General features: G+C 37.4%; 1 non-coding gene across 1 annotated transcript; it reads right to left on the bottom strand.

Annotated features, from left to right (window-relative positions):
• Nucleotides 1-435: 435 nt before the first annotated feature.
• LOC149716462 (U2 spliceosomal RNA) lies at nucleotides 436-625 on the bottom strand. The gene has a single exon (XR_016373679.1). It is a non-coding gene; the product is annotated as a U2 spliceosomal RNA (small nuclear RNA).
• Nucleotides 626-8,469: the final 7,844 nt, after the last annotated feature.

The raw sequence follows: 8,469 nt of genomic DNA, 5'->3' as shown, positions 1-8,469 counted from the left end.
AACATTAATGTTTTTGGAAAAGGCGTAACATTGTTAAACCATTTCCAAAATATTACTAACCTAACCTAGCCTAACCCAACCCAAGGCTAATTTTTTCTAGGTCTTTTTATTTCTAAAGGCTAAAATTAAATCTCAACTTCTGGGCTTGGGCGAAATGGGAAAAAATCTTTTGGGCGAAATGGGACAAAAAATCTTTTGGGCGAAATACTGCTTTTGGGTGTTATGGGATTGGGGAAAATGGGAACATACCCTTTCTCTGCACTCTTATTGGTTGAAATGCGGTGAACCGGATATAAAGAGGAAAATATAACCTGAGGATAAAGCAGTACAGCGAGAACTCCCACAATGCCTTGCCCAAGCAGTTAGCTTCAACTCCTAATCTCTTTGATGTTAGCTGATTCAGAATAAGCGTGTTTAATTTTGATTTAATTAGAGAGATTGTGAGCCGATCCTGAATGTAATGCAATATCAGGTCGACTCGTGGCGAAGTCGGGCAAGCCCGTTAAACTTCGCCCAATTCCAAAAAGCGAGTTAATATCGAAGGGTCCCAATGGAACCCGATCAGATATTAAGCTGATCAGAACAGATACTACACATGATCTTAGCCAAAAGGCCGAGAAGCGATACTAATTGCACGGTTATTTAAGCTTAAATATTTCATTAATTAACGCTAATTAATTATTAAATTAAGAACCTAATTACTCGAAATTATACAAAAACAAGTTGGGAAAACCAAAATATTACCTCTCCGTGTCGAGAAGATTATATAAACTTAAGTATCCAATGAAAACGTCGACCTTTTTGCCCTCATCCTTTCCCGCGCTTTGCGCTTCCGCATGTCATCCTTACTTTCAAAATTATCTTCCTCCATTTTACATACAAAAATCAAATACTCACAAAAAGAAGCGGCAAAAACCTGCTGGCTCTTTACAACCACTTAATTTGACTTAATATCCAATTTCCAACAACAATAATATACCGGTAGTTTAATTGACAACCGACTAGCATCGAAATTCTCATTAAGAATGGCTCCCGCGGATAAAAAAGGGCAATTTTCAACTAGGTGGGCGTTATCTCATTAGATTTGAAAAATTACATTTGTCTTTTTTACCAATGCCTAGCCGTTTGGATTTTTTTAAAACAATCTTAGCACCAAAAATATTTTTTGATACAAAATAAATGTTTTATATTCTTATTAAAAATAAAACAAGAGGATAAAAAAGGTCTGTCCTCTCGTAATTTTTTAAGCTTTTATCATGATTACTCTATACAACAGTAACAAGGAGTATAAACCCATTAGTGGAAGCAGTATTTTTTTCCGAAACCATCTCGCTTATGTTTATCCTCTCTAGACTTCGCTAAAAACGTATTACTCCTACGTAAAATATTAATAGACAGGCAAGGATTCATACCATTAAAGAAGGAGCGCAATATTATCCATATTTTCATTTCATATACAGAGAAAAGAAATTATTATGTTTCTGAGAGGAGCTTCCCATTTTTGTTGTTGTTTTGAAAAATATATCGCAATGCACGGGCCTTGATAGATATAGGAGGCAATTAATGAAATATATCACAATGCACGCGCCTTGATAGATATAGGAGGCAATGAATGAAATATTTCACAATGCACGGGCCTTGATAGATATAGGAGGCAATGAAGGAAATATATCGCATGCACGGGCCTTGGTAGATATAGGAGGCTATGATAATCTCTCTCTTTGCACGAGAGGTTTATCTTTAATATTTAAATAAATATAATTATTTTTAATTATTTTAATCTTCAATAATTAACATTACTAATAGTTAAATCGTTTAAAAAAAAGTTATACCTATTATCATCTCAAACTTTGCTAATATTGACGTTTAAAGTGAAGGGTACCCCTCTTGCCCGCTTTCTTCAAATTTTGGGGTATATATACGATTCGTTTCCATCATAATAGTAAGGAAAAAAGCGCAATTGCGAAAACCTTTGGTGGCGATCCCACCTTAGGGAGGCTAGACGTTTCTCGTAACCCTAGCTGATCGCCGCGTATATCCTAAAACCAAACGATGATAATGGAGTAGAAGCCAATGATACAGATTGGTGTCTATGTGGAATAGACGGCAGACCAGTGGATGGTGGTGTTAGAAACCAGTGTAAGTGCTGACTGGTGTCAATGTGGGATTGACAAAGAACAGAAGATGGTGGTAATTGGAAGCCAGTATGTACAAACTGGTGTCCAAGTCGAATGGACGGAGACCAAGAAGATGGTGGTGTGTGAACTCAAGTAGAGGAGCCATTTCCGTGACTGTGAAAGCAGTTCGGAAATGGCGAACACGTTTGCTACGATACGCAAACTGCGAACGCGGTCACGTGGGTGTAACAACAGACAGACACACAGACACACAGACACGGCCGTTACAGAACCTCTCCTGGACTACGTCACACGGAGAGGTAAAAAAGAACTACATTGTGCTTAAACTTGGCAAAACCCACGTGAATAAATACGAACCCGGCGAGTTTTCAACTTCTGTTGATGAAATCATCATTCACCCTAAATTTGTTCCTTACAAAAACAATATAAAACCAGAGATCCTTATTTAAATTTATCCTTAAAATCTGAACCTAATTTGAATTTTAAAATCATTCGGAAGCATTTGCTGAATGTTTCACTATGCAGACTGGTCTTATATTTAGTAGAAGCATGGATTAACTAACGCTAGCGATTGTTCACTAACCGTGTTTCCCATGTAATACTGTCGCCAACTACATGTTCCGAAATATTCCTTTATTCTCCTCTTCATTCCCCGAATTTATTGGACCAAAACGGACGTAGATATAGCGCCATCTCTAGGCAAAATAGATCTTTTTAGCGGATTTTAAAGATGGCAGCAGCCAATTTTAGGGAGGATTTAAATTTTTCTTGTAACTTCCTGTTAGGGATAGTGGCTGCGGCTAGGGGGCGTTTGGAACATGTATACATTATCTTTTAGGGGGAACAAACAATCCATATAGCCTTAGTTAATCCATGGCAGAAGAATGGATAAAAAATCACTTGATTTTCTACTTCACCCTCCCTTTAATGACTCTAAATAAATAGACGGAGAGTGTTAAAATTAAATTCAATTTCATACAGACGATTCAGGTGACGACAAATGTTTTGCGCGGGTTATAATAAAGGCACAGTTGGAGACTCGTGCCATGGAGACAGTGGAGGTCCATTGGCTGTGCAACACGAAGGACGGAGTTACATCGCCGGTATAGTCAGTTGGGGAGACAAAGAGTGCGCAAAGCCGGGAAAATACGGTTATTATACCAAAGTTGCAAATTATCATAATTGGATTAACTCTTTAATAAGCACCTAGAAAATTTAATGAAAACTAATGTTATTCAAGGTAATCTTTATTGTTTTATATGAAAAATATCACAGTTAAATTCATTCAGTCTCATCATTTGTAAACCAATATGTTACAGCAGGTTAATACAACACTTGAACGGCAATTTGGATTTTTCCATTGTAAAAGGTTATGCTACAGGAACTAAATATTATAAAGAGTTTTAAAATCAAATCTGGCATTTTATTATTGATGTGGAACATTAGCGTTGGAATAATCCGTCATCTAAAGCAGTATATTAGGACCGGAGCCTCCGAGATATCTAGGCCCATGCATGTAGCGAAGCGAGAATATTTTTTGACTAATTTAGTTTGCCGTGTTTTCCCGCTTGGTGGCGCTTTCAGCACCGCAAAATAAACAAGTTCAGCCTTATGACCCCGTCGACTGCTACAATATTAGGGCAAGGTATAGACGTAGAGCGGTGAAGCCGAGGTCGCGGATAGTTAAAAAATGTTTTTGAAAATTTTATTGAAAAAAAACCTTTATTAAACAGTCATTCCAAAGAAGTAAAAGATAAAAATGTTAAGATTTAAAAAATGAAAGATTTTAAGGGGTAAAAAATCCTCTAATGGTATATGAAAACCGTGAATTAGCAACTTCAAGAAGTTTTGTTTTACTAAAAAAAACAACGATGTTAAAATCTCATAATTCCTTTTTTGTCCATACAATCTAACCAATAGATTCAATAAAAAGTGAATAGCCCCTAAAAAAATACGTTAATTTAAAAGTGAAACCTTTCTCTTTCATAAAAGTTTTAAAATTGGCCCCTAAAATGTCACCGATAATTTATGGAAGACCCCGATCCCAACGGTCATTAAAGCGCCACCTCGTACACACAAAGGGTAACAATATTTCCTCTATGAAACTGGATATTTCCCCACGTAAAAATCGACACGCATGGGCCTAGATATCTCGGAGGCCCCGTTAGGGCACTTGTGCATTACAGTTTCACAATTTCTCATAGTGGCATAGGTTTTAGAGGCAAATAGTTTGTGGTTCAGATCTTCGATTCCAATCGCTAGTGATTAATTTATTTAAGAGCAACAGCCAGTTTTTTTAGGTGTTTAAGGTCAAAGGTGCTTTTCTTCTTAAATAATTATGTTGAATTACCCCGTAAACCATGTGTAAATACTAACGGATTATGGATTCTCGACTCATACGTCACACCATGGTTCCACATGCCATTTTGTTTATGCGACCGCGTTTGTCAGAGAAATGATATACCTTGTAACCCCCCCCCCCTCCCCAAACATTTTGGGTGCGATGGAAATACGAATTTTCTCTCTTTGCGCATTGGCGAAATTTCAAACCCACCACTCATGATTCTTCAAAGACATACAGATTCTTTCACCTAGCCTTCACACATCGGCAGGTGTGTAATGCGTATTTGGTTGTCGACGTTTTGGCGAAGTTGGCAATCCACGTTACATTAGTATTTATACATAACCATGCAGAAAACATAGTCAAGATAAGTTTTGATTTCAGAAAAACAATTGTACATCTTGAGTTCATTTGGTAAAGCTAGGTTGAAATCTATTTTTCCCTTGAAATAGCTAAAGCAGGCTTTATCAAAATTTACACAATACTTTTATTCAATATAGCTGAAGAAACGTTTTGATTTTAACAGAGGGAGATTTAATTTTAGAAGCTGGAATGGAGAATGGTTAGTATTTACTTCAGTCCGACTCATGTCCCAGTATAGAGCCCTTCCCTCCAACACGTAACGAAAAGTTGAATTATCAGATTGGTTCACGTAAACAACGTTTTGATGACTTTGCTGACGGGGACGGCGAAAATTTCGTAATTCCTTTTTACCTCTGTCGCTATGACCCTCCCCTTCTTTCATACCCCTCTTCCCGGGGAAAGGAGTCCGGGACTTCTACGCGCGCCCAGATTACTCTGTTTTCCGTTCCTACTTCTAAAATTGAATCTGTCCCTGATTTTAATTATTGTTTTCCCGAACTTCGAAATTTCAAAATACTACGCCACTTTAATTAACTACAACTTCCTATAATTCTTTTATTGGACTTAATTGAAGCACCTGTCAAGTTTCAGAAAGAAAATGCGAAATACGAGTTGTCACGCACTTGCTGACCTATAAAAACAGCTTTTACGTGATACGTACGGAGAACGCGTAACCTATGAATAAAGCTTTTTATTATGACTACTGTAAGGTTTTTATTATTGCTAGGTGTGGTTATTTAGCGAGACCTACCTTAGCGCTGATGATTTGTGTGTGTCTGTATGAATGTTTGTGGCCGGGGTACGCTTTGAACAAGTGTGGCTAAAAACTGATTAAGACAAGATCCGCTACCATGTTGGAGCTCGTAATCTGAAAAAAATGCGAAAGAAAATACATTAGTTCTAAGGCTTGAGTTAACAGCAATTTTCCGTCTTCGAATGGACGTAAAACAAGTTGCTTTGGACTCTTATTAAGAAAAAATCCTCTTCAGGCTCTTGGAAGTATTGGGAAAGAATCAACACTGGTATCGTCAAAGAATTCACCCTGATATATTGCAGCAACCCTCAAATTTTGGGTTATTTTGATGGACAGTTGTAGCGAAGCCCATTTTTTGGGGGGTTAGCGAAGAGGGAAGAAAGCTAGAATGAGAGATACAGTTTCAGGCGGAAAGAACACCATTTATAAAGGCTGGGCTGCTGTTATTTATTTATACTTGTCTTATACTTGTCGTTGAAAATTTCTCCTGACCCTTTAATATACAGTTCAAATCAGTTTGAAAGACGTTTTCGTTAATGATGTGTGAGTGTGTATGTTTATGATTTATATGTGGATATTGGACAGACGAAAGACCTTTTTAGCTAGGCGTGGTAAGAACTTAATTTTTGGAATGTCACCTTAGCGAGTTAAAAAACATGAATACTGTTACTACATTAGCGCATACGAAATTAACAAGCCCTCAGCGCCCCAACCACACCTAGCTAAAAAATTGTTTACGTAACTTTTTTGAATACTGGTCTTGTCTCTTGTAATTTAATCCTTGGCAAGCTTAGGTAATTGATTAGAGTGTGAAAGCTGGCCAGATGTTAAATGCAGTGTGAAAGTAGACCGCTACATATTTTTGACTTTATAGATCTGATCGCATACGACCAGTAACAAAAATTTTACAGTTGGTGAAAAATAATAGCATAAAATAAGCCGATTTAAACCAGTACTTTTATCGTAATTAACGTAAGTAGAGGATAAAGTTAGTTAATTACAGTGGGTTCAATGGGCGATTTTGAGTCGAAAACGTTCTATGACATTTTCCGAGCGTTTATTTCTAGTTGTGTTGATTTTCTACGAATTACGGAAAGAGTAAAAAAATGTATACTTAACTGAAAATGCGACCTTAAAGTGACGTGGTCACTGTATTTCGCGTGTATTGAATTGGGCAGGCATTTCTCAAGTTTGTATAGCACTCTTCGTAACTTTATAGTATATACGAGCCACTGTATAGCCTTAGATCCTTGTAGGGTCCTGTACAACCTTAGCACATTGGTAACCACATAGAGTAATGGAAAATTGAATGCTCTATGCTTTGGAGGTTAAAGGGTTTGGCTTTTAGCGAGGTGTATCACTGTCGCTCATTGAGTTACATTGATAACACCAGAAGTAGGATAAGGGACTAGAAGTATTGAGGTAACCAAATTCTTCACTTGGCGAAAGTGAATATTCTTGATAACACACCACAGGTTGGCCCTCTGGTGGCGGTTTCTGAATTTTCCCTCCAAAACGCGAGACGCTCGCGGGTGGCGGTAGACGGCCGAACTAGATTTAAGCAGATTCAAGCACCCGCTTCGTCCATGTTCCGCGACTTTAGGTTGAGGGGAAGGGGGTAGGAAATATTTTGGAACTCGACCAGTTTTTTCTTCTAGTGTGGGCGCGACGGAAGAAGCATAAAAGCCTTAAATTTGTTCAATAGTGTAAGGATTTACTACCAATGCTTGGGCTCTTTACTTCTATTCTCATCTCGCTTCTGATTACACGCATCACTTAAGATCAGTTAGAAATAAAAAATTTATGGATTAAATAATTTAAACCACGTTTCGCTAAGAAGGAAATTGGATCTCGACACTTTGAGATCAAAGTTCATATTTCTTAAAATGAGGGAAGTCAATTCAAAACCACTTCCGTCGGATTTTGTCAGATTCATAGCCTGCCAGGTATTGACTTCTTAATAAAATTCCAAATCTGGTTTGGCTTATCAAGTTTTGAATCGTGCATGGTTAATCATATCTCATAGGTACCATTTTACTTTGATTTCGACGATGAAACGCAACAGTACGATGGACACTAGGCTACGATCTTCAATGCCTTTGTGCGAATACATTCTTTCAAGTAAGTTGTTTCTTACTAGCGCTAGGTCACGTGGATAAAAGGAACTTTTGAGTAGCAACATCCACCTTCTTCTTACCCATTTTGCGAACTATTGCTATTTCACGTTTATAGAACAAAATTCTAACAACTACAGCGTTTCCAGCTGACTCAAAGGAACTTGACAACAAGAATAGACGAGAAAATAAAAGTTTATTGCCTTTTTTAAATTTTTCCCACGCTTGCCGTTCGACCTTGTATGACTTACTCATGAGAAGAAATAAGTTTGTATTTTCGGGTAGAGCAAAACATGGACCTTTAGACCATTTTCTAAGAGAAAGAAACAAGAATTCGGTGGTAAATTACCATAGTAATTTACCGATTTTGAACCCTAGGGAGGTGTAATACGGTCTGAGACAGGGAGGATGGTGAACTTTAGTCTCTGTTACTGAAGTCTTTTTAGTTGTTACCCTCAGCTCTTTATTAAGTAGAACTTCATATTTGAGACGAATCAGACGATGGTTTTTAGAACAGGTGAAAAATTAATTTCCTGGTACCCCGAAAATTTCTGATACATTTTAGATCTTAGGTACCGGGGTTCCCATACACTATGCTAGAGTCCCACCCATATTGTCCCAAGTGAAAATGTTTCAAACTTTTCCACAGGTACAACATATCAATGGCGGAATCGTTAAATTATGGCTATTATGTAAATGGAACTTTTACAGGACTTATTGGACAAATATTACGTAATGTAAGTTAATTTCAAAAGTGTA

This window comes from Phalangium opilio, unplaced genomic scaffold (assembly GCF_054372755.1).
Source record: "Phalangium opilio isolate 3A_F unplaced genomic scaffold, DU_Popi_V2 ptg000009l_1, whole genome shotgun sequence".
NCBI lineage: Eukaryota > Metazoa > Arthropoda > Arachnida > Opiliones > Phalangiidae > Phalangium > Phalangium opilio.
The sequence above is the reverse complement of the archived record's forward strand: the minus strand, read 5'-3'. Positions and strand labels throughout refer to the sequence as shown.